At 41.0% G+C, this 23287-nt stretch overlaps 1 protein-coding gene across 20 annotated transcripts in view; it reads right to left on the bottom strand.

Annotated features, from left to right (window-relative positions):
• The window catches only part of THRB (thyroid hormone receptor beta), a 382718-nt gene that overhangs the window by 268206 nt on the left and 91225 nt on the right, over nt 1-23287 (bottom strand). For 7 of the 20 annotated variants that reach the window (XM_061587707.1, XM_061587722.1, XM_061587716.1 and 4 more), the window contains exon 1: nt 18797-19018. The exons of the other annotated variants lie outside the window; for them this stretch is intronic. The gene's annotated coding sequence lies outside the window, so the exon portion shown is untranslated. Of the gene's footprint in view, nt 1-18796; nt 19019-23287 lie in introns of those variants that run through there. 20 annotated transcript variants of the gene reach the window in all.

Here is a 23287-nt window from a genome sequence, read left to right as displayed (position 1 = left end):
AAACACTCTGGCATTCAAAGTGAGCCACTGTCCAGACCAAAGCAGTGGGCATAGCAAATTTGTATAGAGAAGTTAGGACCAGGTTTCAATGCACTCTAGAACCATACTAATATCACACTAGCTAGCATCATACTAAGATAAAACACAGAACAGGAGTATGCTAATAAAGGAAAGGGCTATGCAAATAAAATGGTTCCTCTTGAGTTCTAAGAAACAAAGTAAATGAGTGGCATTATTACATGTCTTCCATCATGGATCTCCCAGTCAGTCTCCTACCTAGGCACTGTCCAGACCCAGACCTGCTTATCTCCAGCAAGGTGATAGCCCATGTTAGGGATGGGCATGAAATTTGATTCAGTTCACATTTCAAGCTATATCTATCAAATTCACACTTTCCGAAACAATATGAGAACCAAAACACACTTGCGTTCTCAAGATTTTACAGTGCAGTTTGCCAAATAAACAATGTTTACGAAAATACATACGTTAGTGGGAAATGTGCATAAAAATGAATATATGAGTGAAAATAACATGCAAAAATGCAGTATTTGACAAGAAATTGGTTGCAAAAATGTATACATTCGTCAAAACGGCCTACAAAAATGTGTTTATTAGGAGAAATTCACACTTCTATGCTGGAGAATTTTCATGAGATTTTTTTTTTAATCACAAGTTGCTGCAGAAATCCGGAAGACAATTTAAGACTAGAAAAATGAGAAACTGAGAGAACCAAAATTGACAAATCTTTCCACTCCTAGCCCATGTGACTTCAGACCATATCCAATGTTGCACACACTTGAGAGTGGGGAAAAGCTCACCCTCGCTACACTGGGGGAAAGTGATAAAAAACACAGTGATAGTTAAACCTTTTCAGAAACATGAGTTTCACCAATAAGAGCAGGCAGAATACTGTTTTCTATGTACAACAGCTATTATTGGTAGCAAGAATACCTTGCTGAGGAATATGTGTCTAGTGCCTTTATGTTGCCAGTCACTTCATACATTGTTGTTGTTATATTATGACACAGAAATTAAACTCTAGGTTTGAAAAAGCACCTGATAACATGCAAAGTGCTAACTCAGGTGTTTGGTTTTTTCACTTCAGATCAGTCATGTGGGGGGGGGGAAGGAATAATCCTAAATGGAAACTTTTCCACTGATTTATTTTTCAACAGAAAATTTTCTAATTCATATATTTATTAGTAACAATGGTAACAACAACTTTATTTGCTCTTAGCCATGGGCCATAGCAGTACTAAAGCACTACAACAAAATATACAATAACATTCCCACTCGTCTAAAATATATAACATGGTTAAAAAATTCAAGGCTGTTGATTTTTACAATATTGGACTCTAATATGTTTTGCAGCAAGAGCGAAATTTGCTACTGCCATATGATTTTACTATGATTATCCGAAAGTAAGTCGGCTATTAAAATATCTGGAGAGAGGCCAACTCTAGGGACTATAAAAGGTGCTAAAAATTTGTGTCTATATAAGGCGCACTTTAGCATGTAGTGAACCAGATCTTCGATCTCCTTGTTTCCGCAAATGCAGAGACGGTCAGATCTCGGCAACCCTTTATATCTACCCTCCAAATAGGCTGTATTCATGGTCTGGAATCTAATTTCAGTATAGACTCTACGAATCTTCGGATTGGTAAGGATGGTGAAATAAGGGGCGATGGTGTGATTTAATTTAAAACAAGGAAACCATTTCGAGAAAGAGGATGACTCAATAAAAAGCCTATCTTGCACCTTGTGAAAATTAAAAATCCAATTACTCAATTCCTTTGGGGACAATGTTGAGAGATTACTAGGAGAAAGATTGTAAGAGTCCATTAACATTAAAACAGTGTGGGCCCAGCCACCAACTTGCAGTTGTTCTTGCCAACATAGTTTAACGATCAAGGATTCATCAAGGTATGAGATTTTCTTCCAGAGTCTTAATGCCGCAGAATCTATTTTGGCTACCAGTGAGGGGAGGCATGTTTCCGCCCTCACTTGGGAAGAAGGTGCACCATGCGGGAGGCCCAAACTCTGTTTCAAAAATAGATTTTGTAGAGGTTCTAAAATTGACTGAATAAGTGACCCGTTGTTTTTTTAAAGAAAACAGACAAACAGGCAAACATCCTCCTGTCTACGCTCATTATTTTCTTATCTATACAGCTAAAGAGATTTGTCAGAGGATCAGCAATTAAGAAAACCTGGGTGAGCCAAAACTTTCCTTTTTTTTACTTATGGAATTAAGGGGGAAGAAAATAAAAATAGCCTATCTTTTTTTTATTGCAAAAAGCTGAAATGGAAAATAGCATTTTAAAGATTACAACAGATGAGGGGTTTCTGATTGGAAGAGAAAAGAAAAATCTTTTTGATTTATAAGACTTTTGGGTAATAAAAGTCTGGGACTATTTTTCCTGTTCTACTTTTTTTTTTTTTGACGAATCTGCACATTCTTTCTGTTACTAGTCATTTGGACGCTGTGAACTAAAGCTGTTTTTGCACTTCTGGGCATACAAGAGATAAGGGCTGTCTAGAGTGTGACGTCAGTTGGTTTGAAAGATTAACTCCTTTGTAACTGGATAAAGAAATAAACTGCTCTTTGCTTGGGACATTGAAAATTGAAAGAGTTTTGTTCCTTTGGCTTTAAGAATGACAATTAAGAAGATCATGGATGTACAAGAAGGGACTTTATCTTTAGACATGTTTCAGAAAATAATGAATGGGATTAAGTCAATAAAACAAGAACTAAGAAATAATAGTCAAGCGTTGAGAATTGAATTCGACGAAATGAGACAGGAGCTGAAAGAAATTCAGGATTCTATGAGAAAGGAGATTAAAGATAGATCTGGAAAACCAAAAAAGGATGAAAGAGAAATTAAAGGCAAGGTTCAAACTATGGAGATTGGATTAAATATGGACATGGAAAAAGATTTGGATTTCCTGGCTGTGATGGATCCTGGAGATAAATATTACGCTTTGGAACTCAGCACTGTCCCTGAAGGAATTGAAGAGACTGGAGATAAAGATATTATCGGTTCAAAAAAATTCCTGGACTGGAAGGACTTGATGGAACTTGAAATGGAGAAAGTTAACAGAATTAATCCCTGTTTTGTGTCAATGGAAAAATCTTCAAGAGATGTGCTAGGGTATCATGTAAAAAAGAGGAACAGAGATGTGGCTTTGCAACAATACTTCAGTGATACGTTTGGAATTGATGGCAAGAAAATATCTGTGATAAAGGAAATTCCTATCAGACTCTTATTATATGACTATGACAGCAAGATTATTGGGTGCGTAAAGATGGAAGATGGAAGATGGAACCAATACGGATAAAGGAAGAAGAGTGATTTGTAATTACAGGACTTGGTAGTCTTGATGAGTTGGATTAATTGACATGTTTACCTAGAAAAAAAAATTGATGGACATATATCTCAAGGATTGGAAACTTCTTTGACTTTTTGTAGAAGAATAAAATGATATGATGTTGATGAGATTTAAAACCAATTAAGATAGCCGCTGGAGGAAGGTGTTTTTATAATCTATTAAGAGACAGGCTTGTTATATATTATAGATTTATAGCTGAACTATGATAAATCGGAAGTCAATATTTTTTATATTTCTTTTCTTTTTTATTGTGTTGGTTATTGATTTGTGTTTTTTCTTTTTGTATTGTGTTGGTTTTGAAAATTTGAATAAAAATTAATTGGAAAAAAAAATAAAATTGACTGGAGAGCATGGCCCCAGATTTCTGCCCCATATAGCAATTTTGGGAGGGCTTTGGCAGTAAAGATTTTTATCATCGGTGCTATTAACTGACCCCCCCCGAGAATAAAAAAACCTTTTTAATTGTCCTGTTATTCTGGCGCTTGCTAGTTTAATATCTTCCACCTGGGGTTTCCACGAAAGATTATTGGTCAGAATTATGCCTAAGTATTTAAACAAGTGAACTTGTTCTAAAGAGACCCCATTTAAAGTCCAAAGATTTTTGGATAGCCTATTCTTCCCACAGATCATGACTTTAGATTTCGAGTGCTTTATCTGTAGATGGTTCACTCGGCAATACTTCTCTAAAGAGACTAGCATTCTCTTTAGGCCGATCTTATTTAGAGAAAATAGGGCCAAATCATCTGCGTATAATAGTGCAGATATATTTTTTTTCCCAATTGATGGAGGGAAAAATTTAAGGGAAGATAATGTAGGGATTATGTCGTTAATAAAATAATTAAAGAGGAAAGGGGCCAGAATGCAACCTTGCTTCACCCCTTTCAAAGACAGGATTTCCTGTGATAAAGCGCCATTTCTGCCCAGGCGTACTCTCAGGCTATCCATCAGACCCCCGAAATTATAGACCTATCAGCCTCCTTGATGTTACAGCTAAATTATATGGGTGCTTCCTTTTGAACAAATTGGTGGACTGGGACACTAAATACACGAGCATACACCAAGAACAGGCGGGATTCAGAAAAGGCAGGAGCACGATAGATCAAGTCTATATTCTGCAGCATTTAATCTCTAAAGCCCAAAAAGGAAAAAATTCATCACTTTATATAGCGTTTATAGACTTTGCAGCGGCATTTGACTCGATAGACAGAGAGCTACTGTGGCATAAATTGGACCAATCTAATGTAGATAAGAGACTGGCATGGTTAATAAGATCTTTACATCAATCTAATAGTAACAATGGTAGTTGCCAACTGCAAATAAATATTAGGCAAGTGTGGAAGTTTCAAAGTTTGTAGCTTTGTGTCCTAGTAGAAGTAAAATAAATGTACTAAATTAGATCACTCTCTAAGGCTGCAATCCAATACATATCTACTCAAAAGTAAGCTCCATTGGGTTCAACGGGATTTACTTCCAGATAAGTGTGTACTGGATTGCAGCCTAAGGCAGGCGTGGGAAACGTTTGGCCCTCCAGATGTTGCTGAACTATAACTCCCATCAATCCCAGGAAGCACAGAGAATGGGTGCAGGGATGGTAAGAACTGTAGGTCCGGAGGGCCAAAGGTTTTCCACACCTCCTCTATCAGAAAATTTTCTGTTGCAAACTGAAAAATTCCCTATGCAAATAACCCTTTTCCAATTCAAAATTTTCTGGCAAACCCACATCACTGCTCCAGATATATGAATGGTCGGTTCCCAAGTTGCACATCCAAGAAGAAAAAACACCTGACAAAACTTTTTTGCATATGGAGTACAAACTTTTCAAATAAGGAGATGATCATGTATGCTGGAAAACATCATGTTTGGAGCATCCATAAACCTTCATTAAATTTATTAAACTGAAATGAATTTAAGGGACTCTCAACCAGACATGAAAGCAACAGGATATCTTGCTTTCCTATCAAAATATGGGAAATCATCTCTAACTGAAATGATATTTACATCCAAATTCTTTTCCCACTGGAAAAATATAATGGGTGCTAATGTGTTGTCTTTGTGATGAGACATACTAGGATATTTTGGGCTCAAGGCCTAAGACTTTGTAGGCAAAGGATGAATAGGAAAAGGAGACTATAATATTACAGCAACAGTTGTGAAATAATGATATGTTATTTTGCACATCTTCTAACAAAGTAGTAAAAATTTAATAAACTGGGGGGGCTCCTGCTCATTCTGCTTACCAGCTCCCACCCCCACTTCCCACATTATCCCCAAGGTAACCCCTTAGACCTTGACTTGATGGGAAACTTCTTTGGCTCCAGATAAAGATCTGTAAAGATCTGGTGCCACCCTGGATGATCCAAACCCCACAAGTTTGACACTGGGTGGAGTAACCCACCTATCAAGGCATTGTCACTCTGTGCTTCTCATTTCCACCTCCTATGTCAGGGGTGGAAAGAAGCCATGTAGGGCTATTTCAAAGAGCAGCACTAGGAGACAGAAGCTGTTTCCAATGAATGGAAACTGCTTCCCCCTCTTTGAGCAAAGCGTTCTCCTACTGCCCATCAGCCGATGCATGATTGGGAGTGCACTTTGTTCCAGAGTCTAACACTTAGACCTTCCCCTTTCCACCTCATGCAGCCACCACTATCATATCCAGCCAACTCTTCATCCTAATTGGCAACAGTGGATCCCCAAGTCTGGGTGTCTGCCGATTTGGTTGCCTTCCTCCTCCCTTTGTTGCTCTTTCTGCTGCCTGAGCCAACTCTTTATCTTAATCAGTGGTGGCAGCAGTGGAAGCTGGGGAGGAAGAAGGTGGCCAGTAGAGGTGCCAGCCTGGAGACCAGGATCCTGGGGGAAGGGGCCCCAAGACTGGCAGCAGGAGAAGCCGGTAACAGCTTGTTTTGGATGTCCCTCGACTTACCTGGGCTGCTCATCCACCACCTCTCATCACACTTTAGTTCACAGCGCCATCTGTCTGTGGCTATGCAAACTACAGTGTAACAATATTTAGTGCAAATATATTTGGTATAGACATCTTAATTATAATTGCTCCATTTATACCAACAACATCCAGACCAACACCAAAATAATGGCTCTTATGTCATGGGTCAAGTTAGTCATGGGTCGACTTGACTCCCACTTATTTAATTTGGAAGTAAGGGCAGCTAAATTTGGGTGTCTCCAGCCTGTCAGTATCCTTTCCAGTCAGGAGGGACTCAAGCACCCATGGGAACTTTAGGTTTGCACAATTAAAGTGCATTAAGGTGGTCTGCCACCCAAGCACAACAAATCCACTTTTTTCTTTAAAACAAAATGACTTTTTGCAGTTTGGAAAGTGAATGGGAAATTCATTGAAAAGTGTGGCATAAATGAACGACAATGGGAAGATGTGTGAACACTCCACAAGCGATTCAGGATGACTGCTCATTGATGTATAACTGCCCTATAAACAAATCAGAACTAAAGGTCAAGAAAAACTGGACATTGTCTAACCAACATGTAAGCTTCTGTAAGCAAATCAAGATAAATGCTCAATAAACAGGTAAACTTGAGGGAGCTCTTGGTCAAAATCCAAAAGAACAATTAAAAGCTAATAAACATGAGAATACCAATAATCTCATAAATGCACTATTACAATAATTATCTTAAATACAAAATGCAAATCTCAATATACCATCAGCTCACTCCACTGATACAATCTAGATCCATTGTTCCTAATGTTTAAAGACATGTCTACCAGTTATTATCAGTCTATTTGGTCTATAATATTCAAGACAACTGCTATGAAAATTGATATTTTGCAAACCACATTATAGTATATATACAAAGAGATTTTTAGTTCCTGTCCCATTCATCCTCACATCAATTTTGTGAAGTAGGTCCCTATGATTCCCATTTCAGAGATGGGGAGACCTGCCCATAGCCATTCATCCCAGGTCTAAATTCAACATTATCAGCAGGACCACCAAAACCTTAATGAAATAGTGGGTTGGATCCAGACTTACATGGTGGAGGACTTCATAAACTGAATGCTGCAGGGGAGGAGATGGTTTTTGTTGATCTCCCCTCAGATTTACAGCCCTGTATGCCCCTAAAATGTAGGCTGGAAGGCTGGAGAACCCTCTGGAACAGTGTGGGAAGAGGCACTGGGGTCTGCAGGAGGGAAGGGGAAATTACAAAAATTGCTTCCCACCTTTCCACCCACTGTAGCATCCTTTTTGAAACAGGAGCCTTTGCTTGATCTGAATAATTTCCTTGAATGGAAGGAGCCCTTACATTTACAGAACAGCAGGTCTAGATCCAACCAATTGAGTCTATACATACTCAAGATAGGTTGGAGGCATATATTAAAAAAAGTACAATATATTATTCATAAAGGTGAAATATTAGCTAGGAGAAGGAAAGCTTTGGATACCTGCTAGATATAAAAACAATGACTAATCTAAAAGAACTACAGGGATGTTAAGAAGTACTTGCAATTTCACATCATTTAATGTAGTTGATTGAATTAAAATATAAATTGAGTATCTCTCCTTCTGCCAAGAATGAGTCACATACAAACAGAATGAAACCAGAAATGGAAAGAACTTTCATAAAATGTGTATGTGGGTGAGCTTTTCAAAAGACTTTTAATGAACATATTTTTAAATATCTACACTAGCTAGCAAGATCAATATGAAACAAGAGACCAGAATGAACTCACAGAACTGGACTGGTTTTGTATCTTCACCATAAGCAGTAAGGCAAGTCCTTTGACAGTCATAACATCAATGATTACACTGATTGTTAAAGGCCTTTATTTCTATATGAGTATATTGAAGAAAATGAAATAAAAAATGTAAAACATTGAGTGACTCATACTTACAAAAGGAAGGCAACAGTGAGTTAATCCCTTCATGTAGGTTTAGCTAACCTGTAAATAACCCTGTAAATTTTGGAGCTGATGAATAGTGACTACAATATGTTGATAAGATAAATAAACACTATTTGGAAATTATCAAAAAGTAGACATGCGGGGATGATTCATGAACAGACAAATCATGCGTTGATGTCTTGTTTTTATCGTGTGAAGTAGCACTTTTGCAGGGTTTACCTATAGTGATATTAATTTTACTTCCACTATACCATTATATAGTGGCAGTAAACAAGTAAAACCTTCAGATACAGCAACAGACAAATTACAGTTATTGCCCATTTTCAGAATATGGGACAGTTTTAGGGCACATGATTCTGTTTTACCAAAAACAACCAAGCCCATAATTAGCAAAACTAACTTTACCAGATTATCTTCTCTAGCAATTCAGTATTCTTCTCTGCCTCTACTTGAGGCAATGTAAGGCTACCTATAGCTATGTCCCACACGACTGGCACTGAAAAGGGTTCTAGATGAAGCCCAGCCTAGCCTAATTAACCTGTTTATTCATCTGTTCCATTGTGATCAATGGGACAAATGTGCAAATAATTATGTGCACATGAGAAGTACATTCTTCAGGTCATATAAACCAGCTGATCTCATTAATCATTATTTGTTCTTCATATCAGTATTAGTTCACAGGATTGAGATATTTGACATTTCCCTACCAAGGAAGAGGCAAATTATGTCTGCCCACAATGGATATCTGAACTAATCAGAAGGATCCTGTACCAGTGTTGAGATGCAATGTTTCTCCCATCTGCTTAGAGAATTAATGCTAGCACAACTGAAACCCAAAATTAGGTAGTTTATAAATGCTAGAATGGGTACCTAGTTTGTTCTCTTTAACAAACTTGAATGTTTTTACAATTAAAACTGAGATTTATGACAAGGTAATTTCTAGTTTATGTGCATCCACTTTCTGCATGACTAAGCATCAAACCTCTCAATCTTTGTGTATGCTGAGACGATGATTACTGTAATCCTTAACTTGTTGAAGAAACTATAAGTGCAGTTACATGCACATCGAATGATTTTGCAACCCTTTCTTCCCAGAACAAAGGATCATATTTAAACTTTGTTGCTCTCCATCCTCCTGCCCCACCTTCTGAGAACTTGGCTGGCATACAACTACTACTTGACATATAAGATTACCACTTGAGTTAATGTAATACCTGCACTGATATCTGAATAAGTGGATCATGCCAACTTGGGTGGCAAAAACAGTAGTTTCCAGTAGTGCTGGAGCTAATGTTACATATAGCCATAGCTCACAGTATAAAATGTATAGTTATACATTCATGTTTGCTTTGAAAAACTTAACATGGATTTCCTAACTGTATATTAAATTTTATTATTAATGTAATGCTTTAAAGCATTAAATAACAGTATGCTGTTATTTGGAAGATGAAACATCTACTTTATCACTGGCATCCTCTACTATTGCCGCTACTGACATTCCTTCAAGCTTCTATTCTTACTATGCTGTACTCTGGGCTTCAGATTATTAGAGAGGATGAGCAACCTAAAAATAGAATATATCACACTGTTTTCTCTTGCAATATTTTCTTTACTATGTCATATCACATTTTTTTCCAGAGAAGAAACAATATGTTTATGTAACCATGGATGTCAAAAATATGGAGGGGAGGGGAGAACCTAGGGGGGGAAATAAATGGTGGAGGACCCAACTCAAAGTTATAGGCTACATACATATTAGTTCCTTAACAAGCAGCGAGAAAGATTTGTCTGGGTGCGGTTCAAAATGAATCTGCGCCCAGCTCTACACATCTTTATTATTTGATTGGAATACACCAAGCCCCACTGCTGATGTCAGTCCTTTTAGGACTTCACATAGCAAAGCATTTCCATTGGACACACCTCAGAGTCGCAATGAGTTTTGAAGTCTGTTGAAGCTGGCTTGAAGGGGAAATACATCCGTTTTCAAAAATCGGAGTTCAAAAATCTGCCATGTCCCCAGACTCGGAACACAGAGGTGGCAACCAATTGAAACCAATATAACTGCAAGCGTGTCCACAGCCAGTCTTGTTACTACTGTACAGTACATATTGTCTAAAAAAATCTTTTTTCTTTGCGTGCAAAAGCTCTGTAGAGACCATGCATGGATGCACATGGCAATGAGGAAATGTCTTTCTCTATTCCTGAAATCAAAAGGACTAAAAATCTGAATTAGAAAAAAATAGAACACATTCACTATAATAGAATTGGCCTTAAAAATGCACTGACTGTTGAAGCATACAATAGTTTCTGTCTTCATAAGTATCATGGCAAACTTAGACAGATTAAACCAACATATTTACTGTAATGATTTCCATAGAACATTATGCAGTTGAACATAGCTTTGCTAATGACTATTTAAGTAGCATTCTCACTTCCAGGTTCCATTCATCCCTGCTGCTGTTCCACCTCTTTGTCTGTCGCTATCTTCTGCTGCTGTAATTTCTTCATTACCATCGATACCTGTCTATTCCTACCTCAAATTCACTGTGTTGCTGTTTTCAGCTGGAAAGTACAATCCACTACTCTGAATATTAAACATATGTGATTTCTCTCTCTCTCTCTCCTGGCCCTTAATCATCTCTTCTCCAGACCAAACATACCCAACTCCTTCAAGCTTTCCTCATCAGACTTGTTCTCAGGCCTCTCACCACAGACATGTGCTTCCTCTGGACATGTTGTAGTTTGCCCTTCCCCTGCTTAAACTGTGATACCCAAAACAGAATGCAGTAAGGTAAGGTCTGAACAAAGGAGAACAGAATTATACCATCACTTCTTTGATCTAGTCACTATACTCCAGTTGTCTCAGGCTACATTCCTATACCCCCTTACCTGGAAGTCAGTCCCATTGAACTCAACTCATCTTTTTTAAAAAAGATGTTTTTAAAGCTTTTCTTTTTAAGTGTTTTTAAAGATGTTTTGTTTTAATATATTTTAAAGTCTGTTTTTATGCTTTTTTAAAGTGTTTTAGTGCTTCTGTTTGCTGCCCTGGGCTCCTACTGGGAGGAAGGGTGGGAAATAAATAAATAAATAAATAAATGATAATTACTTCTGAGATGTATATGATTGTGTTGTTAGCATGACTAAGTTTGCAATCCATTGTTTTCTCAAGCGTTCTACTGAATTCCATAGAGCTTACTCCGCAGAGAGTATATTTAGGATTGCAACCTAATGACTTACCAGAATTTTGTATTTATCATCAGAACTTAAAGCAAAAATTTATTTCTCCAAAATAAATTGCTTATTGGTGTTAATTATTGTACTTCCTCACACAGAAATAAGCATTAACAAAACTGTGCTCAACATCCTCTTTTCAAAATGATCCTCTAAATGAACTTTATTAATCATTGATGGTAACAACCTATTAGTGCAGGCTTTGGCAACCTCCTTAAATGTTCAGTTAGGATGAAGTGTCCAATCAAGAAGTCTCTGAAAAGAAATTAGGGCAGAATCTTTAAGCCTAATTCACTTTGAAGCAGGGAAGAAAAATAAAATAGGCAATCAATACAATGTTGTGGGTGGGGTGGAGAGCTATGCAATTGTACAGAATTGTAGAAAATCATGTCTGAAGTTTACTGCTCCTATTACTGTACTACACTTAATACAGCCAAGCAATTTTCCACTCGCCTGCTTGAGACACAATGGCCGCCTGGTGAGCAGATAAGTGGCAACATTCAAATTCATCCTATTCTCCCCCTTATACCTGTCATACCTGTCTGTTGTGCCTTCATTATCCTGTTAATAGGCCTGTTTCCAGTACGCCCATATCAACGAACAATGAAAATTTGCACATTAATTTTCTCCCAAATTACCAATTAGTGCAATTCTATAGATGTCTAGTCAGAAGTAAGTCCCATTGAGCTCTATCTGACTTACTCCCAGGTGTATGTGTATAGGATTGCAGCCTAACGGAAATTTTCATACTTAACTGATATGCCTCTACTATATTTCTTAAATATATAGACAATTATCCCACTTTAAAGATCTATTTGTAGGTGCTATGAAGAGCCTTTTTTGAGACATCATAAATTACAAGGAAGTAGATCATCAAGTATACGCCTACAGTATTTTCTACAAACAGTTCTGACCTCCCAGTCCAAATTTATTTTAATTTGAAAACAATTCTTTTAGGGCTGGTTCACACGGAGGTTTAGTACGAGTCTGGTGCTACTTGCATCCCCGTTAAATTTGCATGGTTCACATGACGTTGCAGGCAAAGAGAAGGTAGGACGCAGTTTTTCCCTTTAAATCTGCATTAAACCAATCTGGGGATAATGCAAAAAGTGAAGAAAAAAAGTCTCTACGCTGCATTCCTGCATGTATGCGTTTTGCTTCAACATTTTTCACTGGGTGGGTGGATCCTAGCTTTCCGTTATTCCCCTTTTTCCACCCACTAAACTCTCCACAAGTTCCATTTTGTTTCCAGCAGCTTAACCAGGCACTTCCGGCTTCGCTCTGTCCTCCCGCATTTGCTATAGCCTTCCTCCCCTCCTTTCCCCGTTAAGTTCCTTCCCTCCCCTCGCTCCTTGAAATCAGCGATGCACTCCATTTCCCAATACTGTTGTATCCCCCAGTTACAAGCGATGTAGCAGAAGGCAGTCACAACCTGCCCTCCCCTTTCCCTTCATTAGAATCCAGTTTGTCCCGGAGTCATTTGCCAAGAGGGAGCAGCTGGCTGGCTGGGATTCACCTCAGCCTCTGCAGTTGAGAAGGACGGAAGAGAAGAGAAACGAGGGAGAAAATGTCACACACTCTCCCCTCGCCTTCCCTTTGTCTTGGGAAGCAGACTTTCCCACACAAGAAGCAGAGAAATACAAGCACACCAAGTTAAAGGGCGGAAGAATGTCTCATTCTTTCAAAGAGGGAGAAGGAAGACGGAGGCTGTGACAGTGGAACATGGCTCCTTAAGTCAATGTGTCACTCCGGCGCAAAAGAGAGGTGGGGAGTGCCAGTCCTCCTTCTCTGTCTCTCTCTCTCACACACACGAAGAAGAGAAGGAGTTTTGTGTGTGTTAATTGCTCCCCACACGCTCTCTTCAGCGTGCAATTGACAAGAAACAATGAAACAAAAAAACCCTCCTCTTCTCCATTAGCAATAATCTGGAGGAAGTAAACATGTAAATTTGGGGTTGGGGCCACAAGGAAACATAAACCTTTCCAGAGGAATGGCAACCATGTGAATGGAAAACAGGAGACTGGAAGTGTTAACCCCAAAAATCCATTGCGATGGCAAAAGCTGCGTCTTTAATCCACACTTTAGCTCCCATGTGAATGGGGCCTTTGATGTGTCATTAAGCTCTGAGCTCAAACATCCTACAAGTCTGTATCATTTGTTTATGTGGCCAGTTACCAACATTTTATTTTCTGCAATAAAAACATATGAAGTGCCTGCCGAATCAGGCCAATGGCTCATCTAGTCCAGCATTCTGTTCTCACAGTGGCCAACCAGATGTCTATGGGAAGCCCTCAAGCAGGATATGAGCACACTGTCCCCTCCCACAGTTTCTAGCAACTGGTATTCAGAAACATACTGCCTCCAACCAAAGTTTTCTTGCTACCCCCAAAAAAAGCCCCTTTGCCATTTAATTAATTGATACTGTCACATCCTTAACACAGGAGGCTTTTGAAGCTATAGTATGAATTACAGAACATAGGTCAGTTCTGTAAAAGATAGGCACAGTTGTAGAAAATTACTCACTGCTAGTGAAACTGTTTTTTTCAGTATTGAGTTGTGAGTTATGAATGTAGAAACAAATATTTTATATCTGTTTTACATCTTTCAGCAGGCATGTACATATGCGGCATTTGAGCATATACAGTGGTGTACTGCAGTCTGCTGAGTTGATGTTAAACTCCTAGTTTTTCAGCTTCAGGCATCCTGCAAAACTGAAGACATATAAAGAATCTGGTGGGATGCCAAATCAGGTTGCCACGTCACATATATCCTGGAGGTTGCATGTTGTGTAGGCCTGCTCCAAAGTCATAATTTTCTCAACTTATTATGGCAAAGGGTCAACAGTGCTTTTGTTGCAAATAGCTGACAATTGCATTAATTATAAGAATAACACAGTCATTCTCTAGAACAGGAAAATTTATGCTGTGGTTGAGACAAAAACGTCTGCTCTCATTCCAGATTTCCTGGTTTCTTGCTGTGAAAACTTGAACAAGACCTTGATTTGCCTCCCCTTTCAAACTAACAAAAGGCCTTATTTTCTGTCATAATGTCTTATTTCAATACCACACATAAATAAATATTGTATAAAACAATGTAAGTAGCAATTTATCCTTCAAATGCAGAGGTGTTAGTGATAGGCTGCATTATAATGATTGCACAGTTAGCAATGAGGTAAAAGTCGGGAAATTATAAAGGACCTCTACAAAGTTCTGCCATTGTCGAAGATCTAGAATGATGTCACCATTATACCTTATTATAGTCAGGGCTTCTTGTGCTTTGTTTTTAAATGAAAACTTCTTATCCTCTACCAAGGATACCTTAATTTTGCACTGGTTATTTTTTAAAAATAAAATGAATTAACATTTATGCAGACATCTTTATTTTGCTGTAAATGGATATTACTGTAGTATGAACATTCAGCATATTCATCATTTGCATATGTCTACTATGTTCACTGGAAGAGAAATATGAGATGGATCCTGTTGGTTTAAGGGGAGAAAGAAATGTAGAATAGACAACAAGACATGGTATGGGCATTCTGTTTCCTGGAAAATTGAACCCTTTTGCAGACACTGCCTATATTTCAAAATATATCCATAATCATAATTATATACTGCATAGTGACAGAAACAACCATTATAAGAACATAAGGAGAGTTGTGCTGGATCAAACTAAATCTATTTCAGCAGCATGTCTTGTAGAATGGACAACCAGACATCTACAAGCAGAACATGAAGGCAATAACCCTCTTCCCTGTAGCTTCTCAGCAGTTCATATTCAGAGGCATACTGATTGTGGAGGTAGCATGAGTCATCATGGCTTGTAGCAACTGATAGGCTTAACCTCCATGAATTTGTTTAATCCCCCTTTAAGGCAGTGCCGGATTTAGGCATAAACTAAACAAGCTACAGTTTAGGCCTCACAATCCGCAGGGGCCTCAAAAAATTTCAGAATTTTTTTGGGGGGGCTTTTAAAATGTTATGTGTACTGAATATAAGGAGATATAGTGTAATTTTTTAACAAAGAGCCTCCAAGCTTTCTATAGCTTAGGACCACACCAAGTCTAAATCCGGCACTGCTTTAAGGCTATCTAAATAAGTGACTATCATGCCATCTTTGGACAGAAAATCCCATAAACTGCCACACTATGTATTAAGAACACATTCATTTAGTCAAAATTATCAGGGCAGGTGATGAAATTATGTGCTGTGTGAAGTATTATATATTAATGAACAAGACATTATTTTACTAGAGGGATGTCAGTAGGAAAAAAGCACTGAAAGACACAAGGACTTGTTAATGCCTAGCATCTAGGTCAGGGATGGGGTAACTTTTTCAGCCTAAGGGCCACATTCCCTTCTGGACAACCTTCAGGGGGCCACATGTCAGTGTTGGGTGGGGCAAAAGGCAAAAGTGTAAATGTAAACAAATGTAAATTTTACCTTTATATAGTACACTAATTTCTATACACACTCGCACATCTTTCTCTATCCTCCATCCAGGCAAGCAAAAGGTACACATCAGCCAGACAAAAACTCTCAAGGATAGTGCAAATACAGGACCGTAGCTAGTCCAGAGGGCTAGACAGAGAAGCCTGAAGGGCCGTATTTGGTCCTGAGGACTGAGGTTCCCCAACCCTGATCTAGGGAAACAGTGGAGAAGACACACAGGAAGAGCCACCCCAGAAAATTAAGCTGGTCTGTAGCTGTATTTTGGCTGGGGTGGGACTGTGATGGTTTATTTTTACTACACATTGTTATATACTGAAAATTAATAAAGATGATTCTTTTAAAAAAGAAAAGAAAATTAACCTGGTGTTCTCTTATGCAGAGATTTCCCTCTACTCTGCATAAAACATTGTTTTGTGCACAAAATCAAAAACCCAAGATGGTAACTCAGATTTTAACAGGCACTAGTTATATTAAAAAATTGCTGGAGTAAATAAATGGAAAAATTGAATGTTTTTGACAGCCCTATACTACCATTAGCAAAATCACAACCAACGCCAGTGGTTTATATAGGAAATTCCTGTGGTAAGGAGGAGACATTTAACTATGTGGAAACAGCAGGAGGTAAATCATGTTTCATACTTAACAAATGATACACAAATCTACCAGGAGAAAGGGGGCAGTTCTTTGTGGCATCCCTTTAATCAGTGAATGTATAGGTCACATCAACTCTTATTCTCCCTTTTGTCCTTATGAACTCTAGCAGGCAAGACAGAACAGAATATGAAAGCAAAACCAAGAAGCCACCATGGTGCCTGTCAACTGGAAGAAAGCTAAAATCCAGTGTTTTGTGAAACAAGGCCTGTCATACTTCTCTATTTGACTTCTCTGCTCATATAAGGATGAGGGAGATCAGATACCCTCAGACAGGTCAGCTAGAAGAGTCACATGTGACTTACCAGTGACAGGAATATGCTTCACTCAAGGCATTAGCATCTAAATCTGAGGAATCTTCCCAACATTTCCAAACTTCCTGAACCAAAGAAAGGCATCTATTTGTGTCTCACACATTACCACACATCAACTCCTTTTATTTCAGTCTCCCCCACCAACTTTCACTAGACCCCAAAGCTTAGCATGATAAACCACACTACTTAAATTTAGCTGTCTTGAAATGCTGCAGATAGGAATAGGGGACAAACAACTATAACTTACCAGAAGACCTGTCTTTATCAATAGGACATAATTCAGTAAATATATGGTGACTGGCTTGCCCTCACCCTGGAGAGGGGGGTTCTAGCAGCCCTGCCTCGTTTTGAAGAGTTTTGATGTGACAGCTCTAATTTTAGTACTGGGAAAGGTTTATATACAAGATCTTACTTAAACCAAAATGATTTCGTTCTTGACAACACCGATCTTAGGAAAACAGGAAACTGTCTTTACAAAATCAGATCATTGGTCCAACTAGCTCAGTATTTTCTGCACTAGGACTGAGAATCTGTGGCCCACCAGATATTGTTAGGCTTCCACTTTCCATCATGCCAGATATTGTTAGGCTTCCACTTTCCATCATGCCAGCTGCATGGAACTTGGGGCCCAAGAACATCGCAGGCTCCCTCTCCACTCTACGCTAACTGGCAGTGGCATTCCAGGGCTTTTCCTGTCAGCATGTTTTTTCCAACCTGGAGACAGCACTGGGATTTTACATGCAAATAGTGTGCTCTACTATTGAACTGGGACTCTTAATGGCCAAGGGAGGTGGAGAACCTCAGGCCTGGTAATGGCAGCTCTCCAGGACTCTATGCCCCCCCCCCCCAGCCACATCCTTCACCAGCCCTCCTCCAGTGCTTGAACTGTGATAATGCCTCTTGCTTGCCCGGATGGCAGATGAAGAAAGTTGTGTGCCTGCAGAACCTTCTGACTTTTGTATAGGTGGCAGGCATGTAGCTTACTGAACAGAGGTAAGAGTCACGTCTGTTGCTCTGTCCACGTTTGCCTTTAGCCCCACCCACTTTTTGCCTCCGACCCTGCCTGCCATTGGACAAGCCATAACCTGGAAGGTTACCTATGAGGAAACAGGACCCTCCAGCAGAAAAAAAGGTTCCCAACCTTTGCTATTGGGGGAGGGGGAGAGAAAGATTGATTAAGTCCTATGGAAGTGAGTGGAAGTTGCTTCTGGATACGGACGCTTAGGGCCTGAGCGCTCCCGCAGGGAAGCAACTTCCCCACCTCAGTCGAGGCTTGCGTTGACAGGCGCTCTTGAAGGGGGGGGTTAGGAGAGGGAGCCAACTTCACCACAGGCGACTATGGCTGCAGGCCCAGCAACGCTTCTGTCAAGGAACAAGCCCCACACTGAATCCAGTTCTTCTGAGGAAACACGCTGACAGGATCATCGCACTTTGTGAGCTGTCAGTTAAGAGTTGACTAATCGGTTTTAAGCATCTTGAAACGTGCCAAGTCGCTTTCTATTTTGTCCTCAGCAGCCTGGTCAAACTTCCTTCCCCCCTCCCGCCCTTTTCGTCGCCACGGAACTCATCAGCTCTTATGCTCCACGTGCAACAGACGAGAAGACTGGGCCCCCTCCCCTCAAGTGGCTCCGGTGCTATATATTTTTAATTAGAAAGTCCATTTATATCCATCCGTCCTCCTCTATGCCATCTCGGTTGCCGCGTTACAAACTCTCCTTCCTGCCTCTTCCTTTCCTCCCCCTCCCATTTCATCCAATGGCGAGCAATCTTTTCCTTCTTCGCTTGTGTTGTGTTTGCTTTGCAAAGTAAGAGCGAAAAACCCCTTCGCGAGGGAGAGAGGGCGGGCGACGGCTTGGAGCGAAGAGAACGCGAAAGGAGGAGGGGCTCACCTGCCAAGCGCGGGCTCGGAGACCAGAGAGAAAGAGACGCCGAGGAGGCTCCGGCGCTTCCCACGGCGAGAGGCGGCCTGTGTCCTGAAATGACCCGGCTGGGCGGAGGGAGAGAAGCGCGGGAGGCAGGGAAAGAGCGAATGAGTGACACAAATGGAGCAGGACGCCGGGTTCTTTGGGCAGAACAGCAGTTGCGCTTTCTTCTCTTTCCCTCCCGCCCGTCGCCCCGCTCCTCGGTTCACTCTGCTTGCCTTCCCTGCCGTCACGTAGTGTTCCGCGCCTGCTTTCACACAAGTAAACCTCGCGGAGACCGACTGACACTCTGAAATGTAAAGCTAGCAGTGGCCCCATGCTGAAGAAGACAAGCGCAGCTCAGTTTTCCTCCTAATTATACAGCCGAAACAGTGGCTGTATGCTATAGCCAGCGTGGATTTTTCACATTCCGCAATGTTAAATTGAAAGAAAAGGGGGGGAAACCATGCCGTTCTGATGCTTCCCATAAGCTCATTTCAAAACAAAACCTTACAAAAGTTATAGTCCTGAACTCAGAAACGCTTAACAACCCTCTACATTTTCATGGCGATACACAAAAGAGTCAGAGACAATAGAGAATTCAAAGTCTAAAGAGAGAGAGAGAAACCCCAGAACCCTTTTGGACTTTTTTCTGTCAATGTTCTCATAATCTGTTGAAATTAATTAAACATCAGCCATGTTCACAGAGTACCTGGAACCCTATTACTGACTTTTCCCCATACTCTGGCCTTCATCTGCAGTTTAAAAGTTAAAAGAATGCCTGGCTGATTTTTAATTAATTTAAGAAATTTTGGCTTGAACCCAATGATAGTGTCTGGCGTGCTCAGTAAGAGCCAACTCAGTGTTCTAAAAGCCAAACTCACAGCTGCTTGGCTTGGCTAATCGGGGCCACACCCACACCAGACTTTGATATCACTTGAGACAGTCATGGCTTCCCCCAAAGAATCCTGTGAAGTGTAGTTTGTGATGGGTGTTGAGATGAGACTCCTATTCAGGGCTGGCTCCAAGCAGGCCAAGCCCCTTGGGCACCAGCCTGCCCCGGGCCCCTCTGTTCCCCTTCCGTGATCCATGGCAGGAGCTGCGGATCACAGGACAGGAGCTTCCAAGCCACCCGCCATCCCCCCGCTTCACCTACTTTTCTCTGCTGTTCTTTGCGGTTGTGCGCACTGTGCACTCAGGGTTGCCATCAATCAAGATGGCGGCTGAGGTTTCTGTAAGGGGCTGAAGCCTCTGCTGCCATCTTGGTTGATGGCACACACACACGCACATTGCTGCCATCAACCAAGATGGCGGCAGAGGCTTCAGGCCGTTACGGAAACCTCAGCTGCCATCTTGATTGATGGCAACCCTGCACACACAGCAAAAAACAGCAGAGAGAAAGGTAGGTGAAGCTGGGAGATGGCGGGCGGGCGGCTCGGAAGCTCCTCCTGTCCTGCTATCCGCGGCTCCTGCCGTGGATCGTGGAAGGGGAGTGGATAGGCCCCTCAGGGGCCCCTGTAGCTCCAGGGACTCTCAGGCCAGTGCCCCACCTGGCCACCCTTTAGAAACGGCCCTGCTCCTATTCCCCTGTCAGAGCTTCAGTTGCCATAGTGGTTTAACACTCAGCCACTCTGATTGAAGGTCTGTGAGGGGAACAGGGCATCTCCTAGCAACACTCAGAACCCTTTACTAACTACATTTCCCAGGATTCTTTGAGAGAAGCCATGACTGTCCAAAGTGAAATAAAGGCCTGGTGTGGATGTGGCCAGGGACAGCTTTGGTTTAAATTTGAGTGGGAGGCTACATGTGCCTGCTATAGAATAAAAAGGTGAGGGAAACGCTGAAAGCAATGATACTGTTCACAATGTTTTCCTTTTGGAAAGGTAAAGGGCTTCCCCTCTGCCCAGTGCCCACCCACCCAATCTCCCTTCCCCCTACTCCTCCCCTCCCTGCCCCTCCCCTGGGTCAGAGTTGGACTACAACCTGGGAGACCAGGGTTCGAATCCCCAGAGCAATGAAGCTCACTGGGTGACCTTGGGCCAGTCACTGCCTCTCAGCCTCAGAGGAAGGCAATGGTAAAACCACCTCTGAATAACATATACCATGAAAACCCTATTCATAGGGCCGCCATAAGTTGGGACCGACTTGAAGGCAGTCCATTTCCATTTTCAAACATGATTGCACAGAAATAAATCCCACTGAACTCAAAAAGTATGCAAATGATCAAACCAGCCTCCCTTCTCCTCCCTCCTATCCCCTCCCTCTTGCCCCTTCCCTCCCCCTTCCTTTGCCCCTCCCTACCCATCCCCATCCCCTTCCAAGCCTCTCCTCCCCTTCCCCCTCCTCCCCTCCCCCCTCCTCCTCCTCCCCTTCCTCCTCCCCATGGTCAGTTTTACCTATCTTAAGCATGATTGCACGGGAGTAAATACCATTGAACTCTATAAGCATGTAAATGATCAAAACTGCCCTCCAATCTGCTCCTTCCCCCTCCTCCTTCCCCATAGTCAGTTTTACCTATCCTAATTGCATAGGTGTAAATCCCATTGAACTCAATAAGCATGCAAATGATCAGACCTGCCTTTCTCCTCCTTCCCCTCCCCTCTGTCTTCCTCCTCCCCTCCCCTGTTCATTCTTCCTCCTCCTCTACCCACTCCAGCTCTCCCTCCCTCCCCCCCCGGTCAGTTTTACCTGTTCTAAGCATGATTGCATGGAAGTAAATCCCACTGAACTCAATAAACATGCAAATGATCAAACCTGCACTTCTCCCCTCCCTCTCCTGCCTACTCCGACCCCCCTCCTCCCCTCTGCCCTTCCTCCCCTCCCCATCCCCTTTGGTCAGTTTTGCCTATCCTAAGCATGATTGCACAGGAGTAAATCCCACTGAACTCAATAAACATGCAAATGATCAAACCTGTTCTTCACCTCCCCTCCCCTCCTGCCTGCTCCCATCGTCCTCCTCCCCTCTGCCTTTCCTCCCCTCCCTCCTCCTCCCCCCCTCCCTATCCCCTGTGGTCAGTTTCACTTATCCTAAGTATGATTGCAGGCATGCAACTCAATAAGCATGCAAATGATTGGTCCATTCTCAGCATCCCATTTCTTACCTCCCGGATTAAAAAGCAGAGGAATTCACTAATAGGTAAAAAACCTTGCAGTTTAAGAATGTACCTATAGCCCCACAAATATTTCTACCAAACTTTAAAAAGCAGGGAAATTGGGCAGCTATAGTGAATGCACCAGGGGAGCAGGAGACCTGACCTCTCCGAGATATTGTACTGCCCTACAAATTTGTCAAAATGCAAACACCATTTTGGTTGGTCTTTCACAGTCCAATCCACTTGCTGTGTAGCTTGGAAGAATTTGGTAACATGTGCCTCTGTATGTGGCTGCTTGAGTAGCCCTGATCCCGAGTGTGGTTGCTCTCAAATGAGCAGCCAGGCTAATGAAAAGTGTGTACAGGATTTGTGTCTTAAATGTTTGAAAAGTTGTATTGTAGAGATGGAAAGATCTGTCAAATTCATTCATTCATTCATTGTTTATTATACAGTCATAGACCCGTAATTACAAAACAAACTGCAAATTAAAATATTGTACAATGTTATTAAAAGAGTTAGTTTTACAAATTGTCAGAAACCAGTCTTTTGCGTATGGATTGAGCTATATACAAAAATTTTGCTACTTGTTCAGTTATATCTTTATCATTATCTGATAAAAGATATTTTATTTTCCATTCTATAGATCTACCGGGAAATCCGGCAATAAGTGGCACAATAATTTTTTTCCTTACCTCCAAGTATAATTCACATTCCAAAAGTACATGTCCAATAGTTTCAGGCAAATTCGCCTTACATATACAATAACGATTTTCCAAAGGAGTGCCATAGAATCGACCCGACAACATTGCAGAAGGCAAACAGTTAAATCTAGCCCGAGAAAACAAAAATCTGTAATGCGGAAAACTCAACTCTTCTATATATGATTCATGATAAGGAAAGCAAACACTTAAACCAAAATAGAGAGGAGAGCTAGAAGAATGTGCCTTAGACATTAAATACTGACGATCTAGGTCCTTTATCCTCTGGACAATATTTTGTTTGGCTACCCTGGAGTCCCAGGTAGCCAAAAGTTCTTTAGACAGACCTAGATAATTTAATTTTTCGTCAAAGATTTTAGACCAAGAACTTTTAAAAGGGTCTTTCCAAATTAAATGAGCATAGCCCAGAGAGGGTTTTGAGTAAGCCATCTTGATCCAGAATCTAAATGCTTGTGACCATGCCATGCACTCGACTGAAGAAATTCCAGCCTCAAAAAGTCCTGCTGGAGGGGCACAATGGGGCAAACCGAAAATAGCTCTCAAGAAACCTGAGAGCACCGATTCAACTTTCGCATTAAAATTGGTTATCCATATCGGGGAACCATACAGAAGATGGGAGAGTAACTTGAGTCTAAGAATTTTTAGTGCCGCAGGAATATAGCGACCTC

This window comes from Rhineura floridana, chromosome 10, assembly GCF_030035675.1.
Source record: "Rhineura floridana isolate rRhiFlo1 chromosome 10, rRhiFlo1.hap2, whole genome shotgun sequence".
Taxonomy (NCBI): Eukaryota; Metazoa; Chordata; class Lepidosauria; order Squamata; family Rhineuridae; genus Rhineura; species Rhineura floridana.
This window is presented reverse-complemented; position numbering and strand designations above follow the sequence as displayed.